The following is a 17,577-nucleotide window of genomic DNA, read 5'->3' as shown; positions in this document are numbered from 1 at the left end:
ACCGCTATCTGTATGAGCATGGAAATATCTTCACCGCCATCTGTATGAACATGGATATATCTACACAGCCATCTGGATGAACATGAAAATATCTACACCGCTATCTGTATGAACATGGAAATAGCTACACCTCTATCTGTATGAACATGGAAATATCTACACCACTATCTGTATGAACATGGAAATATCTACACCGCTATCTGTATGAACATGGAAATATCTTCACCGCCATCTGTATGAACATGGATATATCTACACAGCCATATGGATGAACATGGAAATATCTACACCGCTATCTGCATGAACATGGAAATAGCTACACCGCTGTCTGTATGAACATGGAAATAGCTACACCGCCATCTGTATGAACATGGAAATATCTGCACCGCCATCTGTATGAACATATAAATATCTACACCGCCATCCGTATTAAGATGGAGATATCTACACCGCTATCTGTATAAACCTGGAAATATCTACACCGCTATCTGTATAAACATGGAAATAGCACCGCTATCTGAATGAACATGGAAATATCTACACTGCTATCTGTACGAACATGGAAATATCTACACCGCTATCTGTATGAACATGGAAATAGCTACACCGCTATCTGTATGAACATGGAAATATCTACACAACTATCTGTATGAACATGGAAATATCTACACCGCTATCTGTATGAACATGGATATATCTACACAGCCATCTGGATGAATATGGAAATATCTACACCGCTATCTGTATGAACATGGAAATATCTACACCGCTATCTGTGTAAACATGCATACATCTTCACCGCTATCTGTATAAACATGGAATAATCTACACCGCTATCTGCATGAACATGGAAATATCTACACCGCTATCTGTTTGAACATGGAAATATCTAAACCGCTATCTGCATGAAAATGGAAATATCTACACAGCTATCTGCATATACATGGAAATATCTACAAAGCTATATCTTTACACATGGAAATAACTACAGCGCTATCTCTATAAACATGGAAATATATACTCCACCATCTGTATGAACATGGAAATATCTGCACCGCCATCTGTATGAACATATAAATATCTACTCCGCCATCTATATTAAGATGGAGATATCTACACCGCTATCTGTATAAACTTGGAAATATCTACACCGCTATATGTATAAACATGGAAATATCTACACCGCTATCTGTATGAACATGGAAATATCTGCACCGCTACCTGTATAAACATTTAAATATCAGCACCGCTATCTGTATGAACATGGAAATATCTACACCGCTATCTGTATAAACTTGGAAATATCTACACCGCTATCTGTGTAAACATGGAAATATCTACACCGCTATCTGTGTAAACATGGAAATATCTACACCGCCATCTCTTAAAACTTGGAAATATCTTCACCGTTATGTGTATAAACATGGAAATATCTTCACCGTCATCTGTATGAACTTGGAAATATCTACACTACCATCGATATAAACATGGAAATATCTACACCGCCATCTGAACATGAAAATATCTACACCGCCAACTCTATAAACATTGAAATATCTACACCGCTATCTGTATAAACATGGAAATATCTACACCGCTATCTGTGTAAACATGGAAATATCTACACCGCTATCTGTGTAAACATGGAAGTATCTACACCGCTATCTCTATAAACATGGAAATATCTTCACCGCCATCTGTATGAACATGGAAATATCTACATCGCCATCTGTATAAACATGGAAATATCTACACAGCTGTCTCTATAAACATGGAAATATCAACAACGCTAACTGTATAAACATGGAAATATCTATACCGCTAACTGTATAAACATGGAAATTTCTACACCGCTATCTCTATAAACATGGAAATATCTACACCGCTATCTGTATAAACATGGAAATATCTACACCGCTATCTGTGTAAACATGGAAATATCTACACCACTATCTGTGTAAACATGGAAATATCTACACCGCTATCTGTACAAACATGGAAATATCTACACAGCCATCTGTAGGAATATGTAAATATCTACACCGTTATCTCTATACACATGGAATTATCTACACCGCTATCTGTATGAACATGGAAATATCTACACCGCTATCTGTGTAAACATGGAAATATCTACACCGCTATCTGTGTAAACATGGAGATATCTACACCGCTATCTCTATAAACATGGAAATATCCACACAGCCATCCATATAAACATGGAAATATCTACACTACGCTCTGTATAAACATGGAAATATCTACACCGCTTTCTGTGTAAACATGGAAATACCTACACCGCTATATCTATAAACATGGAAATATCTACACCGCCATCTGTATGGGTATGGAAATATCTTCACCGCTATCTGTATAAACATGGAAATTTCTAAACAGCTATCTGCATGACAATGGAAATATCTACACAACTATCTGCATATACATGTAAATATCTACACAGCTATCTCTTTGCACATGGAAATAACTACACCGCTATCTGTATGAACATGGAAACATCTACACCGCTATCTGTATGAACATGGATATATCTACACAGCCCTCTGGATGAACTTGGAAATCTCCACAACGCTATCTGTTGAAATATTCATACATCTTCACCGCTGTCTGTATAAACTTGGAAATATCTACACCGCTATCTGTATGAACATGGAAATATCTACACCGCTATCTGTATGAACATGGAAATACCTTCACCGCCATCTGTATGAACATGGATATGTCTACTCAGCCATCTAGATGAACATGGAAATATCTACACCGCGATCTGTATGAACATGGAAATATCTACACCGCTATCTGTTTAAACATGCATACATCATCACCGCTATCTGTATAAACATGGAAATATCTACACCGCTATCTGTATGAACATGGAAATATCTACACCGCTATCTGTTTGAACATGGAAATATCTAAACCGTTATCTGCATGAAAATGGAAATATCTACAGAGCTATCTGCATATACATGGAAATACCTACACATCTATCTCTTTACACATGGAAATAACTACACCGCTATCTGTATGAACATGGAAATATCTACACCGCCATCTGTATGAACATGGAAATATCTGCACCGCAATCTGAATGAACATATAAATAACTACACGGCCATCTGTATTAAGATAGAAATATCTACACCGCTATCTGTATAAACATTGAAATATCTACACCGCTATCTGTATAAACATGGAAATATCTACACCGCTACCTGTATAAACATGGAAATATCTACACCGCTACCTGTATAAACATGGAAATATCAGCACCGCTATCTGTATGAACATGGAAATATCTGCCCCTCTATCTATATGAACATGGATATATCTTCACCGCCATCTGTATGAACATGGATATATCTACACAGCCATCTGGATGAACATGGAAATATCTACACCGCTATCTGCATGAACATGGAAATATCTACACCGCTACCTGTATAAACCTGGAAATATCAGCACCGCTATCTGTATGAACATGGAAATATCTACACCGCTATCTCTATGAACATGGAAATATCTACACCGCTATCTGTATGAACATGGAAATAGCTACAACGCTATCGGTATGAACATGGAAATATCTACACCACTATCTGTATGAACATGTAAATATCTACACCGCCATCTGTATGAACATGGATATATCTACACAGCCATCTGGATGAACATGGAAATATCTACACCGCTATTTGCATGAACATGGAAATATCTACACCGCTATCTGTGTAAATATGCATACATCTTCGCAATCTGTATAAGCATGGAGATATCTACACCGCTATCGTATGAACATGGAAATATCTACACCGCTATCTGTTTGAACATTTAAATATCTAAACCGCTATCAGCATGAAAATGGAAATCTCTACACAGCTATCTGCAAATACATGGAAATATCTACACAGCTATCTCTTTGCACATGGAAATAACTACACCGCTATCTGTATGAACATGGAAATATCTACACCGCCATCTGTATGAACATGGAAATATCTGCACAGCCATCTGTATGAACATATAAATATCTACTCCGCCATCTGTATTAAGATGGAGATATCTACACTGCTATCTGTAAAAACATGGAAATATCTACACCGCTATCTGTATAAACATGGAAATATCTACACCGCCACCTGTATAAACATGGAAATATCAGCACCGCTATCTGTAAGAACATGGAAATAACCCGTCTATCTGTATGAACATGGAAATATCAACACCGGTATCTCTATGAACATGGAAATATTTACACCGCTATCTGTTTGAACATGGAAGTATCTAAACCGCTATCTGCACGAAAATGGAAATATCTACACAGCTATCTGCATATACATGGAAATATCTACACAGCTATCTCTTTACAAATGGAAATACCTACACCGCTATCTGTATGAACATGGAAATATCTTCATCGCCATCTGTATGAACATGGATATATCTACACAGCCATCTGGATGAACATGGGAATATCTACACCGCTATCTGTATGAACATGGAAATATCTACACCGCTATCTGTGTAAACATGCATACATCTTCACCGCTATCTGTATAAACTTGGAAATATCTGCACTGCTATCTGCATGAACATGGAAATATCTACACCGCTATCTGTTTGAACATGGAAATATCTACACCGCTATCTGCATGAAAATGGAAATATCTACACAGCTATCTGCATATACATGGAAATATCTACAAAGCTATATCTTTACACATGGAAATAACTACAGCGCTATCTCTATAAACATGGAAATATATACTCCACCATCTGTATGAACATGGAAATATCTGCACCGCCATCTGTATGAACATATAAATATCTACTCCGCCATCTATATTAAGATGGAGATATCTACACCGCTATCTGTATAAACTTGGAAATATCTACACCGCTATATGTATAAACATGGAAATATCTACACCGCTATCTGTATGAACATGGAAATATCTACACCGCTACCTGTATAAACATTTAAATATCAGCACCGCTATCTGTATGAACATGGAAATATCTACACCGCTATCTGTATAAAGTTGGAAATATCTACACCGCTATCTGTGTAAACATGGAAATATCTACACCGCTATCTGTGTAAACATGGAAATATCTACACCGCCATCTCTTAAAACTTGGAAATATCTTCACCGTTATGTGTATAAACATGGAAATATCTTCACCGTCATCTGTATGAACTTGGAAATATCTACACTACCATCGATATAAACATGGAAATATCTACACCGCCATCTGAACATGAAAATATCTACACCGCCAACTCTATAAACATTGAAATATCTACACCGCTATCTGTATAAACATGGAAATATCTACACCGCTATCTGTGTAAACATGGAAATATCTACACCGCTATCTGTGTAAACATGGAAGTATCTACACCGCTATCTCTATAAACATGGAAATATCTTCACCGCCATCTGTATGAACATGGAAATATCTACATCGCCATCTGTATAAACATGGAAATATCTACACAGCTGTCTCTATAAACATGGAAATATCAACAACGCTAACTGTATAAACATGGAAATATCTACACCGCTAACTGTATAAACATGGAAATTTCTACACCGCTATCTCTATAAACATGGAAATATCTACACCGCTATCTGTATAAACATGGAAATATCTACACCGCTATCTGTGTAAACATGGAAATATCTACACCACTATCTGTGTAAACATGGAAATATCTACACCGCTATCTGTACAAACATGGAAATATCTACACAGCCATCTGTAGGAATATGTAAATATCTACACCGTTATCTCTATACACATGGAATTATCTACACCGCTATCTGTATGAACATGGAAATATCTACACCGCTATCTGTGTAAACATGGAAATATCTACACCGCTATCTGTGTAAACATGGAGATATCTACACCGCTATCTCTATAAACATGGAAATATCCACACAGCCATCCATATAAACATGGAAATATCTACACTACGCTCTGTATAAACATGGAAATATCTACACCGCTTTCTGTGTAAACATGAAAATACCTACACCGCTATATCTATAAACATGGAAATATCTACACCGCCATCTGTATGGGTATGGAAATATCTACACCGCCATCTGTATAAACATGGAAATATCTACACCGTTATCTGTGTACACATGGAATTATCTACACCGCTATCTGTATAAGCTTGGAAATATCTACAATGCTATCTGCGTAAACATGGAAATATCTACACCGCTATCTCTATATACATGCAAATATCTACACCGCTATCTGTGCAAACATGGTAATATCTACACCGATATCTCTGTAAACATGGAAATATCTACACCGCTATCTCTGTAAACATGGAAATATCTACAGAGTCATCTGTATAAACATGGAAATATCTACACCGCTATCTGTGTAAACATGGAAATATCTACACCGCTATCTCTAAAAACATGGAAATATCTACACCATTATGTGTATAAAGACGGAAATATCTACACCGCTATCTGTATAAACATGGAAATATCTACTCCGCCATCTGTATGAACGTGGAAATGTCTAAACCGCCATCTCTATAAACATGTAAATATCTACACCGCCCTCTGTAGGAACATGGAAATATCTACAACGCTATCTGTTTAAACATTGAAATATCTACACTGCTATCTGCCTAAAAGTGGAAATATCTACACCGCTATCTGCATAAACTTGGAAATACCTACACCGCTATCTGTGTACACATGGAAATATCTACACCACCAACTGTAGGAACATGAAGGTATCTACACCGCCAACTCTATAAACATTGAAATATCTACACCGCTATCTGTATAAACATGGAAATATCTACACCGCTATCTGTGTAAACATGGAAATACCTACACCGCCTTCTGTGTAAACATGGAAATATCTACACCGCCATGTCTATAAACATGGAAATATCTTCAACTCCATCTGTATGAACATGGAATTATCTACACTGCCATCTGTATGAACATGGATACATCTACAACGCTATCTGTATAAACATGGAAATATCTACACCGCCATCGGTAGGAAAATGAAAATATCTACACCGCCATCTGTATGAACAGGGAACTATGTACACCACCATCTGTATCAACATGAAAATACCTACACCGCCATCTGTATCACAATGGAAATATCTGCACCGCCATCTCTATAACAATGGAAATATCTAAACCGCCGTCTGTATGGAAATGGAAAAATCTACACCACCATCTGTATAAAGGTGGAAATATCTACACCGCTATCTGTGTGAACATGGATATATCTACAACGCTATCTGTAAAAACATGGAAATATCTACACCTCCATCTGTATAAACATGGAAATATCTACACCGCCATCTGTAGAAACATGGAAATATCTACACCGCCATCTCTATAAACATGGAAATATCTTCACAGCTATCTGTATAAACATTTAAATATCTACACCGCCATCTCTATAAACATAGAAATATCTACACCGCCATCTGTATGAACATGGAAATATGTACACCGCCATCTGTATAAATGTGGAAATATCTACACCGCTATCTGTATGAACATGGCAATATGTACACCGCTACCTGTATTAACATGGAAAATCTACACCGCTATCTGTATAAACATGGAAATATCTACATCGCTGTCTCTATAAACATGGAAATATGTGCGCCGCTATCTCTATAAATATTGAAATATATACACCTCTGTCTCTATAAACATGGAAATATCTACAATGCTATCTGTATAAACATGGAAATATCTACACCGCTATCTGTATAAACATGGAAATATCTACACCGCTATCTCTATAAACATGGATATATCTACACCGCTATCTCTATTAACATGGAAATATCTACACCACTATCTGTATGAACATGGAAATATCCACACCGCTATCTGTATAGACATGGAAGTATCTACACCGGTAACTGTATAAACATGGAAATATCTACACCGCTATCGGTATAAATGTCTGTATTTGCTCTTAATTTATACCCAAGGCTGGGATGTTTCATATGATAAAAAGACCAAATACAGAAATAGACTATATTTGGTCTGGCAATTGATCTCTGCAATAATCAAACCTCAAAGACAATCAAACCTGAAATCTAAGCTACATATTAAATAGCTTGGTTTTTAGGTTGCACGTTGCTGTGTATGCTGGCTTCATAGAAAATGCAAGTAGCAATGGCCATTTTTTAATAGTCATTAGCCTTGAAGCTCTCCTACTTTTGAATCACATAGAAATAGAAATCAAATCTCACTATATTTTTTTTTTTGAAACAGGGTCTGGCTTCGTTGCCCAGGCTGAAGAGCAGGGCATGATCTTGGCTCACACCTCTGCCTCTCGGACTCAAGCCATCCTCCCACCTCAGCCTTGGAGTAGCTGGGACCACAGGCATGTGCCACCATACCCAGCTAATATTTTTATTTTTGTACAAATGGGGTTTGTCATCTTTCCCAGGCAGGCCTCAAACTCCAAGACTCAAGCAATACACCTGCCTTGAATTCCCAAAGTACTGGGTTTACAGGCGACAGCCACTACGCCCAGCAACTAAACTTCTAAAAATCAATTTAACATAAAATTATCTAAGCGTGCAAGGAAAGATAAGAAGCCTAAGGAACCAGTGAGTTGAAGAATAAATGCAGTTTAAATCATACATGTAAACAACATGATGTGATGTGGTAGGAATCATCTAACATGCTTTAAAGCATGAGTAAAAGGTCTTTACTTAGAAAACTGGATCTTAGTTTAGGATATCTTTAGATAAGAGTATGAAAAGTCATATCATATTGATAAGTAAAGTGCTTCCTTTGGCTAATTTTAAGGATAGGACATTTACTTTCATATAATTCATAGGAATCTTAGACTTAAAAATAAAATTTCCCTTCTCAAATCCTTACTTTCATACATTTTTTGCATTTCTTTCACTTTTGTGTTAATGGCCTATGTCTCAACATATTCTATTAAGCCTTCTGGAAACACATACTTTGTTTCCAGCCTCTTCAGAGAACCATCACTCCAATTCCTAGGCTTCTGAAGAAGCAGACCCAAGCTTATAGTTATTACATATTTCCAAATCTAGGTGACCAACAAAAATTGATACTTTTCCCATCATACCTTTAAGTTAATAATCAGGTGTATGCTGAGAGGTAAGGACCCAATAGTGTTGGTTGTCTAATTCTGCAGCTGTATAAACAAATCTTAATGCTTGAAAATATTCAAAGGTTATTCTCACGTTGATTGTTGGTAACTATGTGTAACAACATGAAAAGAAAAAAAAATCAAAGAATTACGTCTGAGGATAATACACAATCTCTAAGGGTAAGAAGAGCAACAAAAATTCTGCTTCAATTACCACTGAAATAATATATTTATCCTGTAAAATCTATGGTGGCTGGTTGTAAAAACTAGGCATTAGCAAACTGATAAAGACTTTTTAATGAAACCATTATGAAACATAGTTTTTAAAAAGTTAAATACACCCACACCAGTTTTTCACATTCTTTGGGCTGCTTTAATGCTGCCATTAAATAATTGATTTAGTTGTGACATAGATCCTATGTTCCATGGAGTCTACCATTCATAAAGATGCAATGTAAGGTAACAAAAATATAAATTGTGTGTGTGGGGGGGAGAAGTCAAGAGTATTTTTATGTGACAGAAGTTAAGTTGTTATCAGTGTAAAATAGTCTGTTACAAATACAGGACTCTGTATGTTAGTTTCACTAACCAGAAAGAAAGAAATTACAGCAGATACACACACACACACCAAAAAAGGGAAAAGAAACAAAGCTTAGCACCACAGAAAACCACCAAACTAGAGGGATAAACAATAAGAAAGGAAGAAGTGAACAAGTAATCTAAAAAACAACTAATGAAATGATAGAAGGAAGTCCTAATTTATCAATAATAAACTTGAATAGAAGTGGATTAAACTCTACTTAAAAGATATAAAGTGGATGAATGGATTCAGATAGCAAAACCCACCTATATGCTGCCTACATGATACTTACCTCACTATTAAAGACAAATAGACTGAAAGTGAAGAGATGGAAAAATATATTTTATGCAAACAAATGAAAAGCAAGCAGGAGTAGCCACAGTCATGTCATATTTTAAAAGGCTTTAAATAAAAAAACTATATAAAAAAAGAATGTCACTGTATAATGAAATGATAAAAGGCCCAATTCAATAAGAGGACATAACATATATATTACTTAGGTGTAACTATATATGTACCCAACACCAGAACAACCAGATATATAAAGCAAATATTAGATTTAAAGGTAGAGATAGACTGCAATACAATATTAGTAGGAAATTTCAACACTCCACTTTAAAAATGGACAGATTCTATGAAGAGAAAATCAACCAAAAAATGACAGACTCAAACTATACCATAGACCAAATGGACCTAGCAGGTAAAGAAGATCTCACCTGATATGGTTTGGCTGTATATCCCCACCGAAATCTCATCTTGATTATAGCTCCCATAATTCATACATGTTGTGGGAGGGAACCAGTGTGAGATAATTGAATCATGGGGGCGGTTCCCCCATACTGTTCTTGTGGTAGTGAATACGTCTAACAAGATCTGATGGTTTTATAAGGGGGAACCCTTTCACTTGGTTCTCAATTCTATTTTGTTTGCTACCATGTAAGATGTGTCTTTCGCCTTCCATCATGATTGGGAGACCTCCCCAGCCACGTGGAACTATGAGTCCACTAAACCTCTTTTTCTCTGTAAATTACCCAGTCTCGGGTATGTCTTTATCAGCAGTATGAAAACAGACTAATACATCATCCAACAGCTGCAGAATACAAATTATTCTCAACTGTACACCAAACATTCTCTAGGACCAATCATACATTATGACACATAATAAGTCTTAACAAACTTAAGAAGACAGATATCATATGAAGTATCTTTTCTGATTACAGGGATATAAAGCCAGAAATCAACAACAGGAAAGCCCTTGGAAATTTTATAAAAACATGGAAATTAAATAGCACGCACCCAAGAAATCAATAGGTCTCATTAAGACATTAATAGGAAAATTTCAAAAGTCACTGAGACAAGTAAGAATGAAAATCCAACATACCCAAACCTATGGAACGTAGCAAAAGCAGTTCTAAGAGGGAAATTTATAGCAATAAAAGCCTACACCAAAAAAGAAGAAAGATTTTCAAATCACAAAGCAAAATTATACACTTCAAGTAACTAGAACATCAAAAACAAACTAAACCCAAAATTGGTAGAAGGAAGGAAATAATAAAGCTCACAGCAGATATAAATGAAACAGACACTAAAAAATATTTCAAAAGATAAATAAGACAAAGTGTAAAGGTAAAACTGACAAACCTTTAGCTAAACTAAGACAAAAGGAGAGAAAATTCAAATAAATAAAAGATGAAAAAGGAGACATTACAACTGATACACCACAGAAATAGAAGGGATTGTAAGACATTACTCATAACTATATGCCAACAAATTTGATAGTGTAGAATAAAATGAATAAATTTCTGCACACATACAACTACCCAGATTAAATTGTGAGGAAATATAACATCTGAACACATCAAGAATGAGTTTGGAAATTGAATCAATAATAAAACATCTTCCATCAAAACAACAACAACAACAACCAACACCCAGGACCTGATGTCTTCACTGCTGAATTCTACCAAACAGTTAAAGAATAACTACCAATTCTCCACAAACTTTTCCACAAAAGTAATGAGGAAGGAATACTTCCATACTCATCTTATGAGGCTCGCAACATCCTGATTCTAAAACCAGACAAAGACACGCACAAAATGAAAATAACAGGCCAATATTCCTGAAGAACATAGATACAAAAGTTCTCAACAAGATACAAGTGAACTGACTTCGACAGCACACTAAAAAGAGTATTCACTATAATCAAGTGGGGTTCATCCCAGGGATGAAAGGATGGCTTAACATGCACAAATCAGTAAATATGATACACCACCACAATAGAAAGAAGAACAAAAACCATGTGATCATTTCAACAGATGCAAAAAGAACACTTGACAAAAGTCAACATTCCTTTATGATAAAAACTGTCAAGAAAGTAGGTATAGGAGTGTACCTCAACGCAGTAAAGGCCATAGGTGACAAACCCACAGCTAACATCTTATTTATGGTGAATAGTTAAATGCTTTTCCTCTTTGATATGGAGGAAGACAAGGATGTCAACTTCTACCACTTCTATTTAGCATAGTACTGGAGGTCAGAGCCAGAGCAATTAGACAAAAGAAATAAATAAGAGGGATCCAAACTGGAAAGAAGGAAGTCAGATTGTTTCTGTTTGTAGAAAATGTGATCTCACATACATATGTATACATCTATATATATGATCATATAGATATATATGATCTCTCTCTCTTTAGGGTTCTTTCTATATATACTTATATAGAGTGAGAACCCTAAAGACTTGACCAAAAACTACTAGAAATCATAAATAAATTCAGTAAAGTTGTAGTATACAAAATCAACACAGAAAATTCAGTGGTGTTTCTATACACTAATAGTGAACTATCTGAAAAAGTCATCAAGAAAGGAATTCCATTTACAATAGCTACCAAGAAATCTGCAGATAAATTTAATCAAGGTCGTGAAAGATCTCTTCAATGAAAACTATAACACACTGATGGAAAAATTTACGATACACAAAAAATGGACACTATATACTCATGGAATGGAAGAATTGATACTATTGAAATGACCATACTAACAAAATGTCCTACAGATTCAATGCAATCCCTATCAAAATACCAATGAAATTCTTCACAGAAATAGAAAAAAATACCCTAAAATTTGTATGAAACCAGAAAAGACCCCAAATAACCAAAGCAATCCTGTGCAAAAATAACAAAGCTGGAGGCACCACACTACCTGACTTCAAAATATACTACAAAGCCATAGTAAGCAAAACAGCATGGCACTGCCATAAAGCAAACACATAGACCAATGGAAGAGAATATACAGCTCAGAAATAAATTCTCATACCTAAAGTCAACTGATTTTCAAAAAAGGAGTCAAGAGCACACACAGGGGTAAAGACAGTCTCTTCATTAAATGGTACTGAGAAGATTGGATATCTACATGTGGGATAATGAAATTAGACCCCTATCTTTTACCTTATACAAAAATCAACTCAAATGCGATTAAAGACCTAAAGGTAAGATTGAAAACTATGAAAAACTACTAGAAGATAACATGTGGGAAATTCTCTATAACTTTGGGTTCTACAAGGATTTTTTAAATGAGACGTCAAAAGCACAGGCAACAAAAGCAAAAAGAGATAAATGGGGTTTCATCAAACTAAAATGCTTTTGCACAGCAAAGGAAACTTAACAGAGTGAAAAAACAACTTACAGAATGGGATACAATATTTGCAAACTATACATCTGCTAAGGAGTTAATGCCCAGATTATATAACAAACTTAAACAACTCAACAGCAAAAACATAAATAACTTATTTAAAAATGGGCAAAACTGGGAGGCTGAGGCAGGCGGATTGCCTGAGGTCAGGAGTTTGAGACCAGCCTGACCAATATGGTGAAATCATTTCTCTACTAAAAATACAAAAATTTAGCCAAACATGATGGCGTGTGCCTGTAACCCCAGCTACTCAGCAGGCTGAGGCAGGGGAATTGCTTGAACCAGGGAGATGGAGGTTGCCATGAGCCCCGATTGCACCACTGCACTCCAGCTTGGGCAACAGAGCAAGACTCCTTCGCAAAAAAAAAAAAAAAAAAAAAAAGGACAAAATAAACTAAAAGAAATGCCACAAGAGAAAATATAGAAAGGGTCAAGACGAATATATAATAAAATCATGTTCAACATCACTAACCATCAGGGAAATGCAAATCAAAACCGCAATGAGATACCAGTTCACCCATTAGAATGGCTATTAGCAAAAAGGTAAAAGATAACAAGAGTTGGCAAGGAAGTGGAGAAAACGGAACACTTACGCACTGTTGATGGGGTTGTAAACTAGTACAACCATTAAGCAAAACTTTATGGAAGTTCGCTAAAAAATAAAAAATAAAAAAAAAAACAATCATTCGATCACATAACCCAGCAATCCCACTACTGGGTATATATCCATAGGAAATGAAATCATTGTGTTTGAAAAATATCTGCACTCTTATGTTTACTGTAGCACTATTTCTAATAATCAGATATGGAATCAACCTATGTGTATAAAAACAAACAAGTGAATTATATATATATAATATATATTATGTATATTATATATAATACATATTATGTATATTATATATAATATATTATGTATAATATATAATATATTATATATTAATATATTATTAATATTAATGTATTATATATTAATATTAATAATATTAATAATAAATAATAAGTATTATTTAATAATTATTAATAATTAATAATTAATAATAATTAATAATAATATTAATATATTATTAATATATAACATATATTATATGTATAATATACATTATATATTATGTATATTTTATATATAATACATATTATGTATATTATATACATAATATATATTATGTATATTATAATATATATAATGTATAATGTATATAATATACGTTATGTATATTATATATAATATACATTATGTATGTTATGTATATTATATATCACATATAATATATATTATTATTATATATAATTATATATAATTATAATTATAATTATATATAATTTTATGTGTAATTATAATTATGCATAAAATTAATTATAATTATATATAATTTTATGTGTAATTATAATTATACATAAAATTATATATGTATATATATATATATATATGGACACACAATGAAATACTATTCAGCCATAAAAAAAGAATGAAATTCTGCCAGTTGCAACAACATGGATGACCCTGTAGGATACAATGTTAAGTGAAATAAGCCAGACACAGAAAGCAAATACCGCATGATCTCGCTCATATGTGGAATCTTAAAAAAAAAAATGTTAATAGAGAAGTAGAGTAGAATAGTGGTTACCAAACAGTGAGGAAGAAGCAGGGAGGGCAAAATGGAGATAGATTGGTTAACAGTTATGAAATCACAATTATATAGGAAGAATAAGTTGTAGTGTTCTTTGCAAAGCAGGGTGACTATAGTTAAAAGTAAAGTATTGTATATTACAAAGTATCTAGAAGAAAGGATTTTGAAATTTCTTATTAAAAAGAAATGATGAATGCATGAGGTAATTAATACACTAACTATCCTTATTGGATCATTAGACAACATACATATTCATTGAAACATCAAATTGTATCCTATAAATCTATATAATTACAATGTGAAAATTTTTTAAAAATAAATTAATGAATTAAATAACAATTTTAAAATGTTCTCAATCACCAATGCAAAGTTTAGGAGCTTTGTTCTTGACTCAGCCTTAAGACTGAAAACTAATGTGTTAGAAATATTTGTAGATCCTCTCAATTTTGAAAGAATCCTAGCTAAACTACTGAAATATAAAATATATTCTATGGAATATGCTCTTAGGTATATTCTTAGGTGAACTCTGCTTTTAGATGAAGCTTATAAAAATGAAAAACGTATCTGAAATAAAATTTTAAAGTATTTGGAAAATTACAGCTTAATCTCTTAAAGACAAATTTTCTGTACAGTAACCTTTTTATGTGCTTTTGAAATGGGGTATACAATTATTTTCCCTGATGTGAGACAAAATATAGAAAGTTGGCATTTTATCTAAGAAGTTAACTTAGGAAGAAAGAGTGAGAGGCAGAGGAATGAGGGAAGAAAGGAAGGCTGATGATGGGATACCTTATCAAGTTGCCTAATGCTGTATTGGAACCTAATAGGCCTTCTAAGGAGTTTTATTACATAATGCAAGACTCCTCAATCTGGGAGGAGGAAAGGGACACCTACATGAGCATCCCACCTGCTTAAGTAAGAGCAGCCACAAACTGTGGGCCATTCCAGGTAAGTGTCATATCACACCTGCACCAACTAGTCAAAGCCTGGGTCAAAGCCTGTGCAGAACTGATCGCTACAGCAGAGGCTAAAACAAGAAATGGGGCTAAGAGAGTGAAAAGCAGTGCCCATATGTATCCAAAAACAGGTTGAAGATATCTTTAGGAAGGAACAGATAATTTTTTTTATTCATACAATAACAGATGCATATGAACTCCTCGACTAGTCACCCATTCCTGTCAGCCCTTGGGCTTCATAACTAAATCATTCTTCCTTTGTAATCCAGTCCCACATTTTCAGCTATCTCTATATGTTTATTATCTGAAATATTTCTTTGCTCTATACTCTTCCCCTAGTCTTCAACCAATTTCTTTCTTTATTGTCCCAACCCACAGACTGTTATTTCCACTTTGATGTCCCATAGAAGCTTCAAGGGTTTGAAATACCTAAAAAAACAACTCATCTTTCTCCCTAAAACTCCCTCTCCTTCTCCCACTTCAAAATTTCAACTAATGGCTCCCCCTGTTATTCCCACCAGAATCCTGAATGATCCCTGTTTCTCCTCATTCACTCCATACATGTAAATCTCATTAACGTTACTTTCTAGATATTTCATGAATCCTTTCCATTCATTCTGTACTAGAAAGTGTTCCCAGTTTAGACCCTGGTGGTTGGTGGCCTCTTACCTAGGCGGTCTCTCTCTCTCTCTCTCTCTCTCTCTGTGGGCGTGGGTGTGGGTGTGTGTGTCCTGAGAATTTATTTACTTCTGGTTTTTGTTTGTTTTTTAGTATCCAGAATCTACAGGGAACTTAAATCAATTAGAAAAAAAAATAACCCAATTAAAAAATGGGCAAAGGACATGAACAAACACTTCTCAAAAGAACACATACAAATGGCCAACAAATACACGAAAAAAAAATGCTTAGAATCACTAATCATCAGAAAAATGCAAATCAAAACACAATGAGATACCATTTCATACCGGTTGGAATGGCTATTATTAAAAAGTCAAAATACAACAGATGCCAGCAGGGCTGTAGACAAGAGGAAGTGTCTGTATATTTTTAGCTATAGCCCTACTTCAAACGTGTCCCCATTACAGCCAAAAGAGCGGCCTATCTAAAGGACTGTTCTGATCAGCTCACTTACCTGACTGAAACCTTCAGTGACTCCCATGGCCTGCAGGTCAATGCACTAATTCATGACTATAACATCTGAGATATCCTTGATCTGGCTACTGGTCTAGCCCTCTCTGACTCACGCTTTATAAACCATGCATTCTGGAACTTTTTAGTTGTTTCCCACATCAGCATGCTACTTCCCATCCATGTAGATTTGCAGAGACCTCCTCATCTTTTTAATTCCCAGTTCCCACTCTCAACATGGGCCATCTCCTACCCACACTTCAAAACCTAAGCAAAACAACACCTTCCGTGACACCTCCATGCTGAGTCAGATGCCATCCCCTTTGTATTGTAGTTCTTTGCTTGTGTGCCTTTGTCTCACTTTGTTCTCTTTAAAATAAACTCCATGAGGACAATGATCACCTGCTATTTGTGTTAATAT

The sequence above is a fragment of the Gorilla gorilla genome, chromosome 12 (genome assembly GCF_029281585.2).
Source record: "Gorilla gorilla gorilla isolate KB3781 chromosome 12, NHGRI_mGorGor1-v2.1_pri, whole genome shotgun sequence".
Classification (NCBI taxonomy): domain Eukaryota; kingdom Metazoa; phylum Chordata; class Mammalia; order Primates; family Hominidae; genus Gorilla; species Gorilla gorilla.
The sequence above is the reverse complement of the archived record's forward strand: the minus strand, read 5'-3'. Positions refer to the sequence as shown.